Source organism: Corvus hawaiiensis, chromosome 8 (genome assembly GCF_020740725.1).
Source record: "Corvus hawaiiensis isolate bCorHaw1 chromosome 8, bCorHaw1.pri.cur, whole genome shotgun sequence".
In the NCBI taxonomy this organism is placed as follows: domain Eukaryota; kingdom Metazoa; phylum Chordata; class Aves; order Passeriformes; family Corvidae; genus Corvus; species Corvus hawaiiensis.
Genome location: NC_063220.1, coordinates 30236644 through 30254727, shown reverse-complemented (window position 1 = coordinate 30254727; position 18084 = coordinate 30236644). Strand labels below are relative to the sequence as shown.

General features: G+C 40.4%; 1 protein-coding gene across 9 annotated transcripts in view; it reads left to right on the top strand.

The window, feature by feature from the left end:
* FAM13C (family with sequence similarity 13 member C) overlaps window positions 1-18084 on the top strand; it is a 115588-nt gene that overhangs the window by 12343 nt on the left and 85161 nt on the right. The gene's annotated exons all lie outside the window — the stretch shown is intronic.

Genomic DNA, 18084 nt, shown 5'->3' with positions numbered 1-18084 from the left:
AAAGGAGTCTCACTTCTTGTTCTCTTCTCTTCCTTTGTCCTCTTATGCATACTTCACTATGTATCAGCAAGGCTGCTCTCTACAATCTTGGAGCCCTTTCATGAAGGTATTGCAGAGATCCAGGGGGATGGGGAAGTGGAGCTGGACAGTATCCTGGACTTGCAGGTTGACCACAGACAACTCAGAATGAAATTCTGAAACTGTAGTGTGGTTTGGAGCTGGTCAGAAGAGTGCAACTAAATATTTCATGGATACTTTATCTACTCAATTTATGGCTTTATTGGGAAGGCTTTTGTGGTCTGGAGAGTTTTGTCAATCTTGTGGGTTTAGCTTTTTTCCAAGACAAAATGGATGTTTCAGCATTAACTCTGTTCAGTGAAAGAAATGTGGTGCCTCACTCGCATGTGAAGTTGTCATAAAATAGAATTGTGGTCTCTCAGCTGGAATCTCCTCAATGTGGAGGACAGCAATAATTTAACTGAAGTTTTACTTTGCTAATCCCATGACAATTCGTGTTGAATTAACTGAAACCTTTCAGAACAAATGAACAACCACCCAACCAGACATTATCTCATTATCTGAAGTTTCCAGGTTAGACTAAATTGTCTCGTCAAAATACTTTTTCCTGGATAGGGGAACATAGTTCCACTTCCTATTTGTGCTCTTAACGATTTTTCCTAAATTTAAAGTGGTAGAAGTGTTGATTACTTTCTTTCATTTAAGTTTTTTCCTTAGCAATGGTATGTTTTAGTTGGTTTTATGTGTGAACATAGCAAGTTCTGCATGTACCATGTGAAGTGCCAGGAGATTTGTCAGTGTTTCTGTAGGGATTGCTGTTACATTATAGAAGGACTTCTTAATATTTCCAATTCCACAGAAAAACTCTTTCCCCTAATCTTCGTAAATTTGCTAAAATATGGACCCATTAAACATTACATTTTAATTTTCCATTTGGGTACTGACCAAACCAGAAGACTGGATGAAAAATGCCGTTCTTAGAGATCAAAGTAGGACCTATACCCCCAAAAACATTGTGGCCAATAAATTGTAAAGATGTATTTCTTCTCTACTGGAAAAGCAGAGCAGAGTATGTTACTGACTGTAGGTATAAGGATTTGATGAAAATCTGCTGTAGGCTGGGGAAGTTTGACTTGAAACAGTTCAACTAGATGTGGCTGGAGTACTCATTACTCCTTCTAGGTGTTCAGTGCCAGAGCCTTGCTGCCTGTGGGTGGAAGGAATAGAGCTTTTCTGTGCTGTGCCTGTGATCTGCAGCAGCCCGGCCTTTGTACTGGAGATCTGTAACTTGGAAAGGACAAATGTGCCTGCTCTCCCTTTGTGGGCAACTGCAGGGTGTGGAGGAAATGTCACTGGTTTAGTGTTTGCTCCAGCATTGCTGGGGCTTTCTCTTGGTTTGCTGAACCAGTGCTCTGGGACCCTGCTGTCACACTTCAGCCCCCCAGGTGGGTTGTGCTGCCCTCTTTCCCTTTTCTCTCTTTCCCCTCCCCAGTACATGGAAGCTTTGGGGTTTTTTTTGCCTGGGTAAGGCTGCACTAGGAGGGTAGCTCGGCAGGAGAGGGTGTGCACTGTGTGACAAATGAGGACACCGCTGGCTGTGCTTTACTGTAACAAGCAGCATGAGCACAGGGGAGGGGAGCTGGTCAAGCTGAAATGCTGAGGCTTTACTTCAGTCAGTGGCACAAGAGCAGAGCTTGGGCAGTCCCACGAGCTGCTTACGCTGATCACTGGCTGTTATTTGATAAGGATATAAAGTGTGGGAGAAGGGAAGGTCTTTCTAAAACTGGTGACTGATACAGGACTTTCCTGGCTTGGAACATGGTTTTGAAGGCAGTGTGGGTGCAGAAACCAGCTCAGTGGGCTCTCACCTTTGTTACTTAGTCTGTGAATGCCCATTTTCAGTTTGGCTGAGAATGGAGCATATCAAAAGCTCCTGCCATAGACTCACAGAACTTGTATGGATTACAGATTAAGGATGTTTATCTGCAGTTTGTGAAGGGCAGCAATACCTGATGTGTTCACAGCAGCAGCCAGTTGCTTTGCTTACAAGCATCAGCTACACTACAAGGAAGAGGATTGTAATTAATCTGCTGGTGCACCCACCAGAATAACACGGATCTCTGCTTTGAGAGGATCTGTGTGGTCTTCCTCTGATGCTTAAAACATTTACCACAACGCCTGACCCAACTCTTAAGGTTTTCAGGCATCTCAAGGTAGCAGCAGAGGAAGGAGCCAGCAGCGTTTTCTTCCACGTGGTGTCAGCATTGTTCTCTCTCACTCCAGAGCTGTTCTTTCCTTTGAGCGTAACCCTTTAATATGTTCTGAGAACCTGTCTTAAAATTAGGTAGTACATTTCTATTTTTGTAGTGTATCAGAGCATCAACCTGTTCCTTCCTCAGATAATTAATTGATATCAGAGAGGCATGAAGGAAGGGTTTGAATTCACCTCCAAGCCATTATGAAATGCAAGCCTTTTTTATTTTATGCTTGTGTCACCTTCCTTACCTGAGCAGGACTGCCAATAAAATCTCTTACCACTCTTGTGTTCCTTTTCTTTGGTGAGCCTGGGAAATTTGATTTGTTTGCTGATGATAAAGACTTACTGAAGAAAACATCAGAAGTGAAGTCTTTGACAGGAATATCAGCCCTTGGGAAATAAGAAGTATTTGTACTGAAAGGCTTATGATACATAAGCATCAAATATTTCAGCATTTCGACTTGTCTTTGGCCGTAACAGTAGGGTTATTTTAAACCCTTAGTGTCTTTTCATTTCATGCAAGGTTGGGTCTGAAGTGAGAAATGTTTTCAGAAAAAAAGGCAAGAAATGTAGAGTAAAATAAAAGCCTGAAAAAATATTCACTGCCAAAAAAAAAAAAAAAAAGAAAATCCAACTTTTCTTTTAACAGTAGTTAATTGTGTTCATTTAACTCTAGTTAGTTCCAGAGCTGTGCAACAGTGAATTTAATATGCATGTTCTGAAAGCACAGTTTCCCCTCACGCTGCCTCTCCCACACCCGCCAGTTCCTAGACCGCTTTGTTCCTCTTTAATTAGTTTATTTCACCTACTCGAGCAAATACGCAAACATCCTTAAGCACTTAACGCCAATTGAGAGAAGAATAAGGCTGGCACTTATCGCCTTGCATGCAGAAAGGCTCGGCTGAATCTTGAAAGGATATTAGCATGTTAGAGCCTAATGCAGTTTCCCTCTCTCCCAGTTTATTTGGTTTTCTGCTGTAGAGTGGAGCCTGCAGGGTTTAATTTATTTGCTTCAAGTAAAAATGGAAATGCATGTTCGTGAGTCAGCGTTTTTGCTAGATAGTTTCCAGAACTATCAAATGCTGCGTACCCCTTTATTCTGTTATGAGAAGGAAAGGGATGAAATATGCCTGTAGTAAAAATACAAGTGCAATTGAGCCAAAAATTATGAGAAACAAGGAAATGTGTGGTGAAGTTGTGTGCTACACCTGTTCTCTGGGGTCTGTAGTTAGAAAAGTTAAGTCCAAGTTGCTTTGATTTACCGATACATCTTCTTAAAAGAAACTGTGGAAAAAAACTGGGGAGGAATAAGTGAAAAAAGCATTCCAAGACCATTTTTAATTTAAGGGAACATTATTGCAGTTGGCTTTGCATGCATGGGTTGGCTTCTGTGGCTGGTAATTCAGATGGATGCTTGAAGCCGAGGTTCTGCCAGCAATTTTAATCCTGACCTTTGAATTTTCACTGACCATCTGCTTTAATTAGATGTTGCCCTATTCCCTGGGGACTGCAGATGTGCTCACAAGGATTCTGGCTGGTAAAGGAATCATAGTGTGGGCCTTAGGCTGTTCTGCCAGGCGCTGGGGTAGTCAGCTGTGCCTGGAGATGGTTTTGCAAAGAATGCTGCTCAGGACTGAGATTTTCTGGAAGCTGCTAGGAAAACGAAATTCTTGAGGGGTTGATGCTGTTTGATCCACTGTTGCTTCCAGTATGCAACTGGAACTTTGCCTGGGAGCTGCTGGTGTCACTGGGTGCACGAGAGAGCAGCCACGGGAGCTCAGCTTTTGGGTAGCTCTTATGCATGGGAAGCTGAGCAGGGCAGAGAGCCAGATCTTCTACAGCTTCAAACTGGCCTCTGCTCCTTCTTGCCTGTGGAGGGGCTGAGAAAGGCTGAGGTTTGCCAAGGTGGACAGTGTTGGGACCTCTCTTCTGCCTATGCCAGGCAGGGGTCAGGAAAAGGCTGGTCTCTGTGCAAAACCTGCAGGCAGGGCAGTGGGAAAGCTGCACAAGTAGAGGTCTAGGTAGAGGAGGGCAGAAGATGTCGTAGGGAGTCCTCTACAAGCCCTAAGCACTGTAACTTTAGGAGTTTTGTGTGTGTTCTTTTACTTCACCGAAGCCATTAAGCTGAATGGGACTACACTGAAAGAAAAAAAATTACTTTAAAGTAGAAAAAAAGAGAAAAGAAATAAAAAAAGAAGTATTTTGGTCTATTAGTGATTTATACAATAGCTTTAGTATTTTTGTAGAGTTGTAGTGGAGATCAAGTGAAGAAATTGTGACACATTTTAGTTCCCTGATTTTGAATTTTATTTCCAGACTCTCTGGGAATTCCATGGATAGCTTTGACCGCCATAACTTTTTCCTTGGTCAATACAAGAGGACCACACAGCAACAATAGAGAGTGAGCTGGATTTGGGTATAGGGAGAACACTGCATCTCAAAATCATAGAGAAGCTATAAAAATATGTTTGTCTTCTGCATATTTTCACTAGGAAAGTATAGCAAGCAATCTACCACTTAATTACAAGAAATGATGGATGAACAAAATATTTTCTTGGTAAAACATCTGATCTGCTGCTTTACTTTTCTTCCAACTCTTGCTTTGATGTTGTTAATGTTTAGTTTAATTCCTGGCTATTTTGCTGATCATTTATATTCCATGATGCCTTCCAAGCTCAACCAAAATGCTGGTTAGGGTGGAAGATGGGAGAAGACAAAGACAAACTCTGTTTAAAATTAGTAATTAATGGACTGCAGAACAGTAAAGAGCTGTATCTGTTTAATTATCCTTTGCAACCACCAAGCACAGTTCATGTTGGAAGCCTAAAGAACTTGTGAAAGCTGGTGTTTACAGATCTGCAAGTTGTGTTCTAGATAATCAGCGAGTTGAGCCTTTCTCTCCTCAGTAATTTGTGTATTTTACCAAAATCTCCTTCTGGATCTGTCCAGAGCATGAGTTAAATATTAGCAGCAGCAAACACTGTTGACTTCTTTCCCAGTGTTTCTTATTCCCTGCATTCTCATGGTAACAGCCATTGCACTTGCTGACCAGGGAAAGCATAAGTAGATGAAGTCTAAAGCCAGATCCATGAAAATGTCATTCCTTATAAAGTCTCTTTGTTTCTGATGTCTTCAGCAAATCCAGATCCATGTAATTGTCATTCTTTATGAAATCAGTTTGCTTCATTATAGCAAAACAGGGAGGTGCCTAGTTCATTTGTACACTTAAAATTCACAGGTATGCTGTTTCTGCGAAGTGTGCTTAGGGATCTGCTAAACCATGATTTAGAAAAAGCCCAAATCAACCAACCAAACAAAACCCCAACAAAACAACCAACCAAAACCCCCACACAAGTAACTTTGTGAAGCTTTGCTCTGATTTCTGTTTTCAAACCCTTTGCTGAGAACTTCTACCTGAGACACACATTTCTAAGTTATGCTGATGTTTTCCTCCAGTGAAGCCTGCTTTACTTCTTTAATGTAGAGAAGTTCATATTGAGTCAAAATCAAAGAAAAAAATAAGGAGACATTTATGTGCAGCAAAGCAGGGCAGCACTTTTTATATTCTTATTAAGCTGTCTCTCCCCAGGAGCTTGGCACTGCCACAAACACTCCAGAAAGAGAAAAGAAACTCTTCAAAGTGGAATATGGTAACTTCAATTACAGGACAGGTCAGCTCCTAAGAATACTGAGGGGAATGATGGATCTCTTCAACTTCTTCCCACTTAATGGATTCTACAATATGTAATCTTTCCTACTTTGAAATCTTTGTATAGCTTTGGATTTCTTTTTTTTAGTCAAAATTCACTTCAGAGTTAAAGGGTTGCTGCTGTCCCTGTATACTTTTCAATTGTGGCTTTTCAATTATTGAAAGGGAGAAAAAATAGAAAGTAATGGAAAACAGATGGAAAAATTAATTCTTTGACACCAACCTACACTTCAGTGAAGAAGCTGAGAGTGGCGTCCTCATCTCACCCTGATGCAGCTTTTCCACTCTGAACAAAATAGTAATTCTGGAAACAAGGTTTTTAGGTATTCCCTTTTCCTTTTCTCTTTTGCCCCCTCTAGCAATCCTTCTTCTTGAAGCTCAGTGTGTTATATACCTCTTAGAAACCACTGATGTTACAAAGTAGAACAAATGCTTGGCACTGGGGACATTCTTCATTTTTATTCAGAGAGGTTTTTATTTCCCGTTCCTTGTTATATTAAAACCAATGGGAGGAAATTTTAACTACTCCTACTCACTTCACACATCATAAACTATTGGTTCTTGGTCTAAAATGACACTAAAGCAAGGAGAAGTCACCTGCCTCTAAATTAGGTTTTATACTGATGGAGGTGATGTATATTGCTCCTTATAGAGAGGGATGGCAAAATTTCTTCCCTACTTCAACGCATCTCAAACTGATTCTGCAGGTCTTGTTGCAAAGCATGGGTTTTTCTTTTGGTTTTGATTTTTTTTTTGTGTTTTGGTTTTTTTCCCTAGGAAGGGAAGCCTGTTCCCTTCCACTTTGAAGCCATTCCCCCTTCTGCCCTATCACTACTTGCTCTTGTAAAAAGGTTCTGTCCGTTTCTCCTGTGGGCTCCCTTCAGGTACCGGAAGGCCATAATTGGGTCACTGCAAAGCCTTCTCTTGGCAAAAAATAACAGATTACTGCTTTCTTCTGCTCAGCACATTCCACAGGGAAATTCCCACCACAGCAGAAGCAGAGCACAGGTTCCATTGTGAATAGAATCACAGAACCATTAGGTTTGGAAAAGACCTCCAAGACCATAGAGTCCAGCCTTTAATAATGCTATGCCTGCCTCACCACTCTAGGTGGTGCTTAGATATTATCATGGGCAGGTTGGAATGTCTTCAGTGAAGTGGAATGTGTATTTGAATTACATAACAGTGACTTTTTGACATTTTCACAGGGTGTCTGCATTCTTTCCTTGAGTAGACAACAAGTCAACAAATTCCAACCAAAAATGCTCACCGTCCAAGCAGAACTGCATGAGGGCATGGTCGGGCCAGCCGAAGAGCTGTGTGTTATTCCACAGTGATCCTTGGCACACCTTGTGAATTAACCATACATTGGGTTAATTCACCAAATAATAGTGTAGTAGGGGTGGTGCTGTTTTTCTTTCACGAATCTGATGCTCACAGATGCTGTGCAGAGCAGCCCTGAGCTGGGCAGCGGTGCCAGTGTGAGATCTGTGTTACTCAGGAGAGGGTTAAATCATGTCAGACTAGCTATTTTGTTAATGTGGCTGCTAATTAAACTAATTTAGCTAATGTAACAGCTTTCAGTTGTTCTGATAGGGTTCTCCTCACACTGGATACATACGTGTTCCTCAATGCGCTATGCAAGTACCAGTTGTTTTTAAATGATGAAGTAAAACAAATTCAGAGCAACCAACTGCACTGGAGATGTGGCCTCTCTTTAATGACTTTTTAAAAATTATTTGTAAGTAAGGTGGACAGGAGTTCAAAAGGGTGACTGCAGTCTCAGCTGAACCTTTGAATAAAAGCTCCAAAGTGCCAGGAAAAATATTGGATGAGGTTTCTTTGATATATTCTTTCTTACTGAAGAGAATATTTAAAAGAGAAAAGGAAAGACAAAAGGTCTGTAGTGCTTAAAAAATTCTTCTTAATCTTGCCCTCCCTCTTTTGGAGACTTATAACATGATCTGAGGCATAATCCAGAAAAACACGTCAAGAGGATTTGTTCATAAGCGTACAGCGTGTTGACATCAGCAAACTCTTATTATGGCTGTCATGTTCTCTATCCTGAAGCCTCGTTCTAATCTCCTGGCAGCATTCAAGCTCAGTGCTTTCCATTTTGATTGAATTAATTAGTGGAGTTTAGATGATTGCCCAATTCTGAAATTGTCAGAATTTTTATAGCAGGGTGTTTTTAAAGGCTATTTTTGCCCTAGTTAATAGCAAGTAGGACATCTGACTGCATATCTGTATTGTCTAAATTGAAAATACATGGCCCATTTGGAAGCAGAGAAAATGGTAAACGAGAGCTATATTTATGTACTTATCTTGCCTTTAAGTTAATCTCCTGTTACTAGTCTTGAGCCTTTCAGGTTGCCATAGAAACTGCCACAGCCTCCAACTGTGCTTCTCCCAAGACTTAATTGCATTCTGAGTTTCATGTGCTCTCTATTAACTGCAGCACCAGCAGACACAGGCACGCTGCAGAATGGGCTGAATTAATGGTTCAGTATGATGTATGCGTTTTTTAATACTTTGTTTCTATATCCCTTTTCAAGTTTTTCTTCACCAGCTGGTTAAATTCTTCTGTAACGTGTAGTGATACCACAGGGATGGATTCTCTTTGCTGCCACTGTATTCTATGTTTTCCAGTCTTTGATGCCATCAAAGTTAGCTGCAAGAGTCATTAGCTTTAAGGACTGGTTTCTTTTTCCCCTTGGAGAAGTCAGATATTCCTGAACTACTTTATCTCTGCTGAAGTTTTTCTGACTCTTCTCCTTCACCTCTGAAGGCAGCATTGGAGTGCATACCTGCTGTCTCAGTAGCTCTGGTAAGCTTTTGCTGACTCAGTGCTCTTTACCACATGATTTTTGCTTGTTCAGTGTGGGTCAAAGGCAGTTGTTCAGCCAGGCTTGATTTTAAGTGAGGAATACAAACTCATTAAAGTAGGAAATGAGTTTGATAAGGTTTGATAAGGCTTTTCTGGGAATTACTTATTATTCTTGATGAAACTTCTTACCAGAACTGGACTGATAATGTGCCTCATTCAACTAGCAGAACAACATCTCAGAGATTTGGTTTCCCGCTTGGCTCTCAGCACAATGATGCTCTCAGTGCAAGTGCAGTGTTCTTACAGATGCCATTCTGCTTTCAGTGAGCATGAACTCGGGGAACCAGTGGTTAATATCACTTTGTGCTCATTGGATTTAAATCCAGAACTGCATAACTAAAAAAGCAATCCCCACTGTTCTTGTCTTGTGAAAAAAGAAGAGAGAAAATGTTAAGCCCTCTGCCTCAGCTCTGCTTTGCTTGTGTCTGGTGGGTAAGAGATGGGGAAAAGGACAGACATCCCCGTGCACTGTTGCTCTTGGACCCAGGATGTTTCTTTACTTGTATTAATGCAGGCTCAGAGATGTGCTTTTATCCTCAGTAGAAAATACCCCACAGCTGGTGAAAGAACAAAAGCAGTGGTGCTGAGAAACACGGCAAAGTGAAGATTTCACCAACACGTCACTTGAAAATGCTCATGCACGTTAAGTTATGCTTTTAGACACTGGCCTTCTGAGCACAGCTCAGATATACCCATTGTAACTTTTAAATGTTATAAATATCCTTTAAAATCTGACCCTTTTGCTTATGTTTTTCATGTGGTTCATATTTCTTATTATTTTTGTAATTCTCCATAAGTGCTACTTTTCTTGAATTAAGTATTGGTGGTCCCCCATAAAAATTTTTGTAATTAAGTAAGCCAAGCTAGCTTGTCTGGCCTCAGCCTTACTACTAGTATTTCTCTGTGAATTTGTGGGGTAATTTTAGCTTTTTCAACCAGAAAGAAGAATTGGGTAAAAGATGAAATTATGACAATATTGCCAGGATCAATCTGAAAGCGTGAAGACAGTTTTCCAGCACTTCCCCCCCCGCATTCTCTTTGTTTTTTTCCCCAGATTCCTTTTTACATTAGCTACCTATTTTACGCTTCTTGCCACAACAGAGTGCACATTCTGTCTCAGAATTTAAATCTCTTCCAACCTATCTCATCTTTTCTTTTTATCTGCTCTGTGAGCTTGCATGTAAAAGAGTGCTGGGTTTCCCTGCCAGCTCTGCTCAAGTTACGTTTCCTGGATTGCCCTACAGAATGCCAACATACATTCTCAAAATCTGTGTGTGCTGGAGATCTTCCTCAAACATTCTAAAAACACTTGCTTTGGGATGGGATTCATTTGGATTTGAATATAAAATAAGTATTGTTTGTTGGCTTCTTGTCATTCTTGAGAAGCCGAAGAGTTGCCGTGTCTCCAAGTTGTCTGTCTCCATGAGCTGCTTTCCAGGCAGTGACAGCGCTTCCTCTGCAGGAAGCACTGCTCGCACTGTCTCTGCAGGCATTCAGAACAAAGACCTTGCCCATCAGCTGGACAGCCCAATGTGTGAGCACGTGGAAGGCTTGACACCAGTTACATGCAGCTCCTAGAAATCCCAGAAGAGAGAAAAGACTCATTAAAAGTGAGATGTGACAATAGCAGCTTGGTTTACTCCACCGTGGAGTGTGTTGCAAAAGCTTTTTCACATGAGCCCTAATTTCTTCTGATTTCTGTTGTTCACAGTAATTTTAGGATGCTCCCAGAGTGTAGTGTGTTGGTAGGCTTTTCTACAGGCACATGGCATCTTTGGAGTACAGGTGGCTGGATGTTTAGAGTATGCCTGGGGCCACATCAGCTCATGCAGTTGCGGTTAGGGATTGCTGCACTTCGTTGCAGAGTTGCGCTTACTGTTGTACTTTGCTTCTCCTGCCTTGCCAAAACTTTTCTTCAGATACCTCTTGCTCATCCTTCCTTTCCTCTCTTGAATTTGTATCACTTTATTTTTTGCTTTGTTTAGTGCAGCAAATATAGATTTCCTCCAGCTTGTACTGAGCAAGATGGGAGGTGATGCTGCATAGAATGTAGGCTCTGTAGGGCTAAACTTTTAAAATTCTTGAAATTTAGACCTATTATTCACTTTCAGTGTGATTTATGTCTCTCTACTCCTCATTTGTGCCTCCGGAATCAATCCCCAGTGAAAATTCTGCTTTCTGCTTTACCCCTGCTCACCTCAGTGGCCACTTAGCAGAAGGTTTCACCTATGAGTTAACTAAATGGGGCATTTTGTGTGTCCTTGCATGGCATGCAGTGGAAACATGCATGGGCCCTATTAATATCTGTTCTTACATAAACAGAACCAATTTTATTCAGTTCTGCAGCTAAGGAAGCACTGTGGGAACAAGACAGCCAAAAGCTTGGGAATTACTCTACAAGGAAGGATCTCAGTGTTTCTTGGCAAAAGCTGCTTATGCTCAAGGCTTTCTTGGTAAGAGCCAACAGTAACAAGGTCTTATTCTGAATAGGAGTCTAAATAAACAGAATTTTTCTGCCTTTTTTGAAAGCTCACACACAGAAATCACAAAGTTTATTTCAAAGAAGGGTGATTTTTTATCTAGTTATAGCCAGATACTCAATTTTGAGGAGGGATTCTAATGAAAGAAAAGAGGAGTTGGAGTCCCAAATGGGGACTTATGGAAAATTCTCTTTTCTTTATTTACTTCCAAATACTGACAGGATGGAAATTTTTTTTTTCCTCCATTCTCTGTCTGTTGGTTTCCTTAACATAGAAAGACAAAACTGAAAGGCATATGGTGGCTTACTTAGCAATAATTGGATTACTAACATCAGTTGCTATCAGAATTTTATTACAATAGCTACAGAGGTGGCTGAATTGTTGTAGATGGTCATATATAGAATGCCTTTTTGGGGGGTGATGGAGACTGTAATAGAGGCATTAGATGGCATTAGATTCACAATGTCATAACTTCTAAATGCCTTCGATTTTTTTTTTTTTTTTACATGTATATTGAATTTAAATGTTAAATGAGAACTTGTGCCTGGAAGGTCAGTATCTGCAATGCTGTGTTGTGCACACAGGTGCACCAGGGAATGTGGGGAACTCTCTTTGATAATGGTTTCTTAGCTGGGCTGAACACTGATAGCTCGGTGACTCTGATACCAGGACCAGAGACTCTGCCTGTTAAGCTGGTACCAGCACAAATGCCATTTGATGCTGGTGCTTTGTCTCAAGGGGTGCTGCTTCAAAGGTGTCTCTGGTTTCCAAAGACTGCCTCTGGCTGGATAATATTTCAGTGTAAAGATAACATCATCAGAGATAAGAATAAGGAAAAGATGAATGATACTGTTTGTTCTTGGGTTATTGCTGTTTGTTTTCCCTGGGCTGGAAGATAGAGTTAGGAGGAAATTCAGAACGAAATCTTGCATACTGAAAGCTGCTGCAGAGCTGGCAGGAACTGATATGAGAGGGCAGGGCTCTGCCTTATATCCTTCTCCTTTGTGCATTATTCTCCCCCTTCCTTCATGAAATCCTGTCTTCAGCCACTTCTAGCTTTCTGTTCTAATAACATGCTGCAGTGGGAACCTCAGACTGATGGGGAACGTGTGACCCAGTGTATCTGTGCACCGCAGAGGAAGAAGGAGCCTGTTCCCCTTGGCCTGTTTTCCAATTGCCCGTTCCCAATATGTCTTCATGTTATCAGTGGAAATATTTGTAGGAAACCAAGCAATCACTACTGAATGCACTGATCTTCAAATAAATCAGGATAGCTGCTCAATCTTTTGCATTCAGTGCACACTGCAACAGCTGATGTGCAACAAGGCTATTTGCTGAGACCTGCATACAAATGCAACAGTAAGGAGACACCAATCTGCAGAACAAAACTGAAAAAATTCACACCATATGTTCAGCACCACTGATAAAAATGAGCCATTTATTCCCAGGTCCAAAAATAAGTTTGTAACTCTATTTATGAACTTGTTTTTCTGGATCCAAACATAATAGAATGCAACCCATAATTTCTTAACTGCTCACAATTGCACCTGACCATCTGAAAGATATTTCTGAGGTCTTGGAAAAGCCTGTAAGAATCAGAGAAGGACCAAAAAAGCACAGAGAAAATCACAATAGTAAAACAATTAAAAGGCAATAACTTTTAAAATAATTGAGGAAGTATTTAAATTAAGAAATAATCTTGATTCCCATTTCCTGGGAATGTGCACTGTGCAAGGAAATAGAAGGTAATTATGCTAAGAAGACCTGTGGTAAAATCTTTAATTATAATCATTCAGAGAGAAGTTAATTAAAAGCACATCTTTAATGTAGCAGAATGGTTTTCCCTACATGCCACCATTTGGGACTGACTCTCTTCTGCCCTCTCTGTTATTTAGCTTAAATAGTAACAAATAGCTGTGAATGCAGTTCTAATTTTCTCTTATCTGCTGAACAATGGCTTGTGTTCCAGGAGGGGTTGTGCAGAAGGCTGTAGTCTTTCTGCAGGAGAAGAAATAGCCCCTCTCAGTCCCTATTGCTGTGTAAAGAAGTTACAAGAGTAACTGCAAAATTTGAATTTATGAGTTTCCTGGGAGGTGGCTTTGGCCATGCTTCCTTTTTTGCTCCTGTTTTCCACCACCAAGTGGGTCCCAGGTGTGCAGTATTGATATCCCTGTTGGTGGTCAGTCTCCATAAGCTGCTGGTCTGGTACTGCACTCACAGCAGCTGCCAGCCTGCCTGAGCTCCATGGGGTGGGATGATTGGCCATGGAAATAATGTAAGGAAGTAGGAAGTGGAGATGTAAACACGGCCATGCAGTTGAAGTCTGGTGATGAAGGTGGTTTTTCAAATGCCCAGCAAGTTGACACTGCTTTTCTTTAAAGAGGGAACTTTGTGCCTACCTGAATGCCGAGCACTGTCAGGCTGCCACAGCCTTATGGTAATTAATCACAGCTTAGGAAGGAGAGCAGAGAGGGTTTTCTCCAGATTTTTTTTCCAGAAGTGATTTAAAAGTTTCTCAAAAGGTGAGGAAATTGACCTTGATATGAAAAATCTGTGGGGTAGGAACACACTCCTATTCCAGACTCTCTTCTCTATGACGTGTCAGTGCCCAAATACTTGGCGTGTATGTTTTGGTGTTTGGTGTTTTTTTATTTTTAAGCCATGAAATTTGTTTCCAAATAATTTCTATGTCTCTTTCCCCAGCTAGGCTGCACTAAATGATTGCTAACAGGGGTAATATTTCATTTGGCTGCAGGCTTCCCAAATTAGAGTTTAGTTTATGGTGTTCAAAACCAAATCAGCCCCAACACTGTTGTAGCTGTCCATGTTTCTGGCTTACAAACCCCACACCAGCAGTGAAATGCATCCTCTTTCTGCACCTTGCCCCCAAAAGGTCAATGCTAATGGACACAATAAGGCAAATCAGTTCTGAAGCTTCTAGGTGAGACATTAAGAAGAACTTTTGAAAAGAGACTGGCTGAAAGAGAAGGGCTAGAACTCCTGCGTCTTCAAAATGTTTGTCTATCTGGCAGGCAGTGTTCCAAAGCAATTGTGTGCTCTGAGGCCATGTGTCAGCTGAAATTTGAGATGGGTGGAAAGCTGACTGTGAGGCTGGCTTGAACGGTAAGTGAACAGGACAAACACTTCCACCCTGCACAAGTTCTATGTTCAAGCTATTGTGCAGCAGATGCTTGAAAGCTGCTCATGAGAAGTCTGTGAAGAGCTGGAGATGCTGGGATGATACAATCCATTGATTTTTTTTTTGGCAAAGCAAACCCTCTGAAGATGCTTTCTGAGCACCAGAGTGAAGTGGCATTACAGGGCTTTGTGTGGCAGGTCTGAGATGGGACAGAGAGGGAGGAACCAGGCCAAAGCAGTAAGGTAACATGTCTAAACTGAGGTTTTAATATGCATCAAACAGCACAAATTGAAAAATGGCTATAGACACATTTAATCAGGGTAATTGGAAAGACTTTTTAGGAGTTTAGTTTGTATTACCCAGCTCAGTGTACAGAAATGATGAGTTCACATTGTATCAGTTTCAAGAGTTGATAATGCAGTGAGTGATTGCCTAGTTTTTATCAGCTCTGAGTGAAATTTTTCAATTTAAAAGTTGCTGTTTCTGTTAAAAGAACAAACATTTAAACATTTAGGCAGGTGGCAGGTTCTACAAACTGTCCACAAAATTAAAAATAACAGTATGTCATCAAAATTCTATCAACTGAGATAACCTCAGGCTGCTGGAAATTTCTGATCTAGAAAAGTTGGACTAATATGTTCTGGCCATAGGAAGAGAGAGAAGGCCCAGTCAAAACCTAACGTTTCTGCTTCTACTAATTTTTAATATTCTGTACAAAAGATCCATTAATAAATTTTGAGATTAAAGACTTAACTAATTGTGATAGTGAATACTTAAATATCTTCCATTTCAAGATATTTTTTTACTAATCTGTTTCTATCATAGGGTTTTCCTTTGGTAAAATAATGTTTATCAATATTATATATATTCCTTAAGGGTAAAATCATGGATATCTCTGCTCCAAATCTCCTAGGTTCTGTCTACAAGGTGAACTCTCAACAGCAAATGGCACACTAATTTTTCATTCTGCTTAAAATGCAGATAAAATATTGCCATTGAGTAATAAAGGTATAGGTTACATTTGTAAGATATACCTTAGTTCCTTTCATGCTAAAACAATTCACCTCAAAGCATCTTGCTGGTGCACCAGCAAGATATATATTACCATGGCAAATTTACTTACTATCTTCTTGATGTTACATGACCTCAGATTATTAAATGACTATCAAACATAATAATAGCTTTCAAAGAGCATAATAAAACTAAACATCTCTACAGTGCTGTGGAGTACTGCAATATAATCTCAATTAAAAAAAGTAAAACTGAAGTCTACAGGGATTCCTGTATGTTGTATACTCAGAGAAGATGCATTAATAAAATTAATGCATATATTGTTGAGCTCTGTTCCTCTTTGGAATGCAAATTCCTAGATCTTGGAAGTGCCAAGGTAGCTGCAGAGTAGCTGAACCTATCAGTGCCAGATATTGACTCAGATTTGCTGTACCTATAAGAAGCCTGTCTCTAGCAGGTGATCTCTCAAAAGCTGTGTTTTAATAAATTATCTCACAGCAGTTCATTTTGCTGTGAATTTTGAGATACTATATTCAGAAATGTGTGCAGCCTTTCTTCAAGACTTGGTGTTATATCTTCTCTCCCAACAGTGCTTTTATAATTACTTTCTTTAATAGGAAGCCAGAAAAATATTTGCCATAGCAAAGTTTAGCAGAACGAATTCAAGGTGTTATGTCCAAAACACCACTGGGAAGATTTTGGGTTATAAGGGTGTGCACTTTTAAAAAGTACTGGCTTTTCTTTAAATATTCCTGCCACTGAAGATGATGACTTTGAGGCTACAAGCTGGTGGTTTTGTATAAGTAGATGCTGGAAAAAAGTGTCCTCAATGCACTGTACTGATTGAAGTCCTCCCCTTGCCTTGCAGTTTTTTACTTAAAGCTGTACTGTCAAACAAACGGCTTTTCTTCAGCATATTTTACCCTCCGTTCAAACAGCAGTTTGGCTAAATGCAATATGCAATAGCTTTGTGAACCACCCTGCAGTGGATTAACCATTGGTGAAAGAAGTAAAAAAAATTAGACCCAAAGCCCAACTTTAAAATGGAAAGAAAAAAAATCGATGTGTTTGTGCGTCTTTATCAGACACAAAATGTTTATTTTGCAGACTTGTTCTATTCTGTGGCTCCAGATTCTTTGGCTACAAGGGATGTATTTTTAAATTTTGAATGAGTTGTTAATTAGAGCAATTTCTTACACTAATTAACTGCAAAGATCCCTGGAGAAGTCTCTGTTCTTATGCAGAAATCCATGTGAGATTAAAAAACTGTGATGTGTATTTAGGGTGCAGTGAGAGAAGCAATGAAGCTGTGAGTGCTGTGTGTTCATAGCTGCACCACTTCCACAGAGAGTTCATTTCCTTTGTTAGTACTGTAAAGTTCAGGAAGCAAATGCTTAGTGCCTCTTGTTGAAAAAGTTCCAGTGAAGACCATGCAATAATTAAAGCTGATTTTTCTAGAGGGAATTTGAACAAAAATAATGCAGACTCTTTAACCTAGGGGCACTGCAGGGGAAAGGGGAAGCCTAGGTTAAATCCCAGATGTTTAACAAAATATTGGAGCAAGCCCAGAATAAAATAAGGCAGCTGGATGGGATGGGATTAAATGTACTCACTCGCTGGAGTTTGCAGGGGACGTTCCTAGGTTTATGACTGTAGAATAACTCAAGATAGAAGAGACCTCAGGAATTCCTGAGGAGGAGTTTTCCTTGCCCCAGAGTGTCTGCAGTGCTCAGACAGGTGTATTGGCTGGTAAATCCAGTGCACTGGGATGCTGGAAAGTGAGAAGTAGTACTTTTGGGCAACAGATTTAAAAAATTGCAATTTCTTATTTACAGTCAGGAAATTTATAGTGAAACTGGAATTTTTTAGCAGTATTAGGGCAGGAGATCAAAGAAAGCACGTGAAGAGACTTGGGGTCACAGGTGGGCATTCTCACATGCCAACCCATTGATCTGAGAGCTCTTGAGCGCATTATCTTCCTTTTCAGCTGAGCATTATCAGCATTAGGGTTGTAAGTGAACGGAAATTGTGTAGTTCAGCACTGTGCATGAAATTTCTCTTGGCAGGCACGGAGTGCTTTGTGTGTGTGTAAGATTTGGGCCTTGCTTTATTTAACAAGGCACTTCAGTGCTTGCCAGCCTGCTTAGCATATAGAAGCTCTTGGAACTAAGCACATGCATGTTTCCCTCACTTGGGACTAAACCAGAAGTTCTGCATTTTCATTATAATTATTACAAGGTTACTTGAGGCTTGATCAAGGTTACTTGATCACTTTTTGTGCTTGACAAGTTCCTCCTGAGTAGCTCTGATTAGGTAAGTAGCGGCTGTTTCACTGCTGCGCGATAAACACATGACTGATGTAATTGCAATAACACTTTTGTGTCTGTACTAAAAACTGGTGAATATTTGGAATTTTCTAATTTTCTAGTTGACGCAGGAAAAAATCACAAGGAACAAAAGGATAAAAAGTGAAAAGGGTATCAAAACTAGAACAGTTTTTCCAGTTTCCATTTTACATCGTTAACTGTCTGGGGTCCAGATAACACAAGATCTGATTCAAACCTCTATTATCTCTAAAATTTA